Here is a 6,610-nt window from a genome sequence, read left to right on the forward strand (position 1 = left end):
AGTGACAGTTGACGTGTGACAGGTGGCAGATAGCAAGTGTTGCCATAAAAGAAAAAAAACAACGTTTTAAGGTTCCGTAGCCTACGGAACCCTTATCTATGAAATCGGCCTTTGCCATCTTAGAGGATATAACCAACGGAGACGCCATGTCTAAAATTTTCGGTACAAAATAGTCTGCCGTTTTTTGCGGGGGAGGGGCACATCAAATGTATAGGTACGTCATGTCAGATAAACGTCAGTCCATACATATGGTTGACATGTGGTTGACCATTGGCCGCCTATTTTCGACAGAGGGGAACGCCTGTTAATGGCGGCTCCATTGTTAATTACTCCGAGTTTGCCATAGTCTCTAGTTTCAGTTTCTAGATTAATCAAAGCATTTTATAATAGTTAATAACTGGCATTAGTAACTAAAATGCTTTGATTAATACAATTTTGAAGGAACTGAGGGTGGCACTTAGTTATTGTACTTGCACACGTAGCATGTATACTTTCTCCGGTGTTACACCATAATAGCTGTAACACACTACCGCACCGCACCAAGGTCTCGTTGCGCCGCACCCATAAGTGAGAGCGAGAAACGGATATCTCTTTCTCGCTCTCACTTATGGGTGCGACGCATCAAGGTCGCGGTGCGGTGCAATAGTGTGTTACTACTTTAAATCGTCTTTAATAGACGCAAAGGCTAATGATGATTCTACCAAACTTCATCTTACATTCATTGCGTCTCACTCTCTCATAAAGCAAAATGTGAGACAAAATACACATTGGACATAGAAATAGGGAATATTACGCAAAAGTCCGTGTCCGCGAAACACGAAAATCGAAAGTTCGGTTTCTGCCGATCTATCACTCTACCTTACTCTTATCGATAGAGAGGCAGATAACGAAATTTCGATTTTCGCGTTTCGCGTTAGGCCACCTGTAAATAAACCGCCTTGATGCATCAATGTCATAGTGAAAACTTGTCAAAAAAACTGTTAAGGCCAGTATGTATATGTATAAGTTACTCTATGGTTTACTAGGTGCACTAGTGCTGCACTCTGGCGGCAGAACATTGCATCAGTACAGTTATACTCCCTATTGGACAGGTGGAATACCGCCCTTAGGCGACTGGTAAAGAAGCTGCGCAGGGATTTTCTAGTAGATAGTATACACTGGCAAGCCAACTTTGTCTGTAGAAAAAGGCGTAAAATTCTAAATATGTATGTGAGATCTTTCGCGCCTACATTATTCAAATTTGCCGCCTTTTTCTAAGTGGCTACAACATAAGGCATGGTAAAAGAGTAATAAAAGAAAAAAGGCCATTTATTTTATTTACATTATTTATTGGTCTTATTATTTAAAATACGCTAATATTACTAATTACTTAAGTATATACTTACGATAAAGTTCTATAATTAACAGTCAATTTAGTTTTATCACAAAACATTTTCCAGTACCGATATAAAAGCACAATAAATAGAAAGCCAGAGGTTTTGAATAAATATGAATGCCACATATTTTCGTTGTTTATGGCAAAATTATCTTAGTGACTAAATATTTTCTGTAAGTTGGTAACTGGGTTATATAAAGTTAGCGCCTACCTTAACTTCTTAAAAAAGAGGAAATTTCACTCATCATCTTTTCCAGCTGTATGATTCCTATGTAATTTTTGCATTGGAAGACTAGTTCACTTACCATTATGATGTTACATTACATAGGAGGTAGGCGATTAAATGTACCTAATCTTTATTTATGTTTAGTTTAAGCCTAAATACCACCGCATGCCGAATATAAGGCAAACATATCGAACAAAAGGGGTCCGATGTTTACTAATACCTTTTAAGATCATTGCGATGCCGTGCCGTTGCATTACTCATAGTATGGAAAAAGACTAATAAACTTGGGATTGATCGTTTTACACTGGTATGTAGACATCTTCGAGCAACACGGAAGGGAGGCGGCATTCGCACTATTTCCCCTCTGCCGAGGTACAAGATTAGCGCGTCAATCTAATCTAGCGCGGGTAATAAAACTAGTTGCACTTGGATTTTTCACTAGACCGAGTCCAGACGCGCGCGCGAACACTGCTGCACAAAAATGCCTGTTTGCTCGGTTTTTTGTTATAAAAAGAGGTCGGGGACATCAAATTTACAAAAAGAAAGTGTTACATTTCACATGTAATATTTTTTTTACATATCATACGTTTAATTACATTCAAACACAATTATCATATTTTAGTCTCATGTAATTGTTGGATTTATCGATTTTGCTCGCTCAGTACAAATTGCGGATCGGTCGAGCGACAAATCCGACTTCTCATCTCTCAGAATACAATAACATACTTCAACGAAAATGTGTTAGTGTGCGTGTTGTGACACTTGTCTCTCGTCCGTACACAAAAAGAGATCGAGGTTTGCAAGATTTGTCTTTGACGTGTGTCATTTTCTATGTATTTGTGTCGTCATTACAGATTTATAGCGTGTGACAGGGACAGCACGCCCACGCGTGCGTAAGAAAGGGATATCACGCCTTGTGAGCGTCTTCCCAAGAGAACCAATCGCGGTCGACTCCCGGCTCGCTTCTTAACAGATTAAGCCGTGAGTCAACTTATGATAGGCGCGTGTGCCGCCATGTTGTATCGCGTGATCGCTGAGGGCGCTGCGCGCGAGTCAGTTCGGTAGCCGACAGCTTTGTGTATAAACGTATGCGCGTATCCGACCCTACGACCGATCATAGCTTTGTTCAATTGTAACAGTTTTAGTATTTTAATGTGTAGTGGACTGTTGTATCGTAATCCGTGTACTTTAAGTTTAATAAACTGCTTTTAACTTCAGTGCCGACTATTACTATACCCACGCCCGCTATATTCTGGCCGCCCAACGTTTTTGGGTCTGGAACGATCGCGCGTTCAAAAAGTGTACCTACCGGCCGCGACTTGTTTAAAAAAATGCCTCCACGTCGGCGTCGTAATGAAAGACTCTCGTTGGGTTCACAAGGGAGCACCGAATCAATCAACGAGAACAGTATCACAATGAACCAGGACGCCCTAACGGCGGTGTTGACCACCTTGCAACAGACTCAGAACGAGTTTTGTCAGCAATTGCTTCGCGAGGTGAGGTCCTCGACTCCGTCGCAGGCCGACGCCACGGCTGCTGCCATCGCTGCGGCTGCTACGTTCGCTGCAGCTAATGGTAACTTCGCACAATGTACGGCGCGTTACAGCGGCAACAAAGAGGAGCACCTGGAAAGCTTCGTGGATGTCGTAGAAAGTTACAAGTCGTGCATGCATATTACGGACGAAAATGCTGTTCGCGGTCTGTCGCTACTGCTTACCAAGGATGCAGGAGTTTGGTGGCAAGGTGTAAAATCACAAGTAAGGACGTGGGAAGATGCGCTCGGCAAGCTGCGAAGTGCTTTCGGCGAGCGACGCCCTCCTTTTGTAATATACACAGAGTTTTTCTCTTTGGTTCAAGGTGAACAAAATACGGAGATTTTTGTTTCCAAAGCCAGAGCATTGTTAGCTAAACTGCCACCAGAAGACCTTAGCGAGCGAGTCCAAATAGATATGGTATTCGGGCTCTTAGATCGCCGCATAAGAAAAAGATTAAAAAGAGAAAACATAGATACGTTTGATACATTGTTGAAACATTGTCAAAGTATTGAAGATTCACGCAAAGAGAATCATGTACCCGTTGCGGCAAAGAAGTCGAACGATCGTGAAAATTCTACGGCAGCGAGCGTTTCGCCGAATCGCGCAAGGTCGCGCGCCACCGGTACGGGCGGCGTTGCTACGCAACGCGCCGCGGCCGCCGCCGACGGTGCCAACGCTTCAACGTCGCGTGCGTCGTCGCCGTGTTCTTCCGATCAAGCTGACGCTAAACCTCGTCGTTTGTATTGCGTTTACTGTCGTCGCGGCGGGCACAATAAAGACAATTGTGAAAGGGTAAAGAAAAGCGAAAAAAGTGATAAGTGCGTAGAAAATAAAGTCGTTGAGGAAGTTAAGTGTTACGGTTGCGGTGCCCCTAATGTTATTCGGTCCAAGTGTCCTAATTGTAACTCTAAATCGGGGCTGTCGTTTTATTCGCTCGACGTAGTATCCTGTCACGTCGACGACGCCGCTAACCCGCGCGAGGGCGGGTCGAGCGGACACGACTCGTCGCAACATGCATCACCACCGCCGCCCGACGCCGCGAAGGCGCGTGCTCGGCACGGTGAAACTCCCGCCGTACGGCTCGGCGAAAGTCCTGCGCGCGCTCACGAGTGTTCGCGAGAGCGCGATACTTACGCCGCCGGTCGCGGAGCAGCGGCGCGCACCGCGCGCACGGCAAGCGATGCGCCCGTGCCAGGGATAAGCGCCGGCGCCGCGCCGAGCGCTAACTTTTCGCCTGCGCACTGTGGAGGAGGTACGCATGCCGTGGATGATTTTAGTTACGTACAAGCTTTATTTTGTAATGATGAAAGTAAAAATTTGTTTTGTAATGATGAAAGTCAAAGCCTGTCTTGTAATAAGGTTAATCAAACTTTGTTTTGTAATAATGAAAGTCAAGTTTGTGGTGATAAAATTAATGTTTGTCAGGTCAATGTCAAGGCTTCTCCCCGCCCTATTATGATTATAAATATTCTTGGGGCGAGTGGCTCTGCGCTTGTTGATCCTGCGGCTAAGGCTAGTGTCGCCGGTCACACGTTATACGCTTTCCTGCGAAGTAAAGGACACCCGTTAGTGTCGTCAACAATGAGTGTTAGGTTGGCAGACGGTGTTAGTAGGAATATGACTGTACTCACCGCGGAGGTGGAGGTGACTTTGAAACACAAGACAAGAAAAACTAGTTTTGTGATTTTTCCTGATGCCGTTAGTAATGAGTCTCTCCTAGGGATAGATTTCCTTAAGGATTTCGGTTTAATCGTTGATTTTCGCGACGATCTCTGGTATTTCGCTGAGAATAGTAAGCAAAAGTATGCGTTACAGTTTGAAAGCGTGTCACCTCCCGCTCTGTGTGTTGCTGCTTTAGAGGTGCTTCGGGAGGACGAAGCCACTTTGCTCAAAGTGCAAAAATACGAGTTGCGTGCCCAGTTGCTCCCTGAAAACAAGGACCTGTTTGAGCCAGGGGGAGGGCCAACTCCTTTTGCTGAGCACAGGATCGACACGGGCGACCAGGCGCCTATCGCGGTGCCGCCTTATCGTGTCACGCCTGCCAAGAAGGAGCTGACGTATGTGGAAATAGAGAAGATGCTAGCTGATATTATAAAGGTTAGTTATGATTTGAGAGCCGTCCTTGACAAGGAAAACTGTGTTCCTCAGGTTACGCCATATCTTCGCTCGCTTATTAGTTCCCTGTCACTGGTACGAGATCGGGTAGAAGCTCAGCAGGATAGGCGTAAGGAACATGCTGACAAGTCTCCTCAGCCAGGTGATGTATTTGACGCCATGGACAATGTCCTCATTAAGTCGCACGTTCTTAGCAATGCGTCAAAGAAAGTCTCTGCCAAGTTGGTGCCGAAAAGAGATGGCCCTTACCTGGTTGTTAAGAAGGTTAGTCCGACAACTTACCTGGTCGCTGATCCTGGCTCACCCGGTGAGGTTCTGGGCAAGTATCACTCCTCTCAGCTCGTTCGATTTAATAGTAGAGATGATGTGCTTCCTTCTCCCGTAGTGCCAAAACGAAATAGAGGTCGTCCACGTAACCGAGACCAGAGTGTTGTGCGAGTCCATGGACGTAGGCGTCTTCATGAACTCGAGGGGGAGTCTATAGCGTGTGACAGGGACAGCACGCCCACGCGTGCGTAAGAAAGGGATATCACGCCTTGTGAGCGTCTTCCCAAGAGAACCAATCGCGGTCGACTCCCGGCTCGCTTCTTAACAGATTAAGCCGTGAGTCAACTTATGATAGGCGCGTGTGCCGCCATGTTGTATCGCGTGATCGCTGAGGGCGCTGCGCGCGAGTCAGTTCGGTAGCCGACAGCTTTGTGTATAAACGTATGCGCGTATCCGACCCTACGACCGATCATAGCTTTGTTCAATTGTAACAGTTTTAGTATTTTAATGTGTAGTGGACTGTTGTATCGTAATCCGTGTACTTTAAGTTTAATAAACTGCTTTTAACTTCAGTGCCGACTATTACTATACCCACGCCCGCTATAGATTGGATTTTGTATGTAAGTGTGTGAGAAGTGCGACTGTGTGCACCTTTCCCCCCGCGAAAAATGGCAGAAAGATTTGTACGGTGAGATATCGCTTGGGCCCCTCCCTTCCGATGTGTCGGAAGCCGGTGTTGCTCGAAGGTAGACATAATTAAAGTCACGAAAGCTCAAGATCTGGCCAGGGACACCTAAAAAGGTTTCACAAAACGTCTCATCTGTCATAGCCTCCTAAGGCCCAAGTTCCTACCTATAGTACTTACCTATTCAGTTTGAGGAAATTTAAATCACATTCAATTGGAACAGAGTCGCATTTGTTTTTTTTTGTTCAATTTTCAAACAAAACCAAAATCAACTCTATTCCCTGCACTAAAGCACTAATTTCTTTGTAGTTTTACATGTATGTAAAATGTATAATTATTGATGCAATAAAGAATATTTACTTACTTACTTACTTACTTAAAGGTTCAAATTTCAGTGACAAATTCTG

The sequence above is a fragment of the Cydia splendana genome, chromosome 1, assembly GCF_910591565.1.
Source record: "Cydia splendana chromosome 1, ilCydSple1.2, whole genome shotgun sequence".
NCBI lineage: Eukaryota > Metazoa > Arthropoda > Insecta > Lepidoptera > Tortricidae > Cydia > Cydia splendana.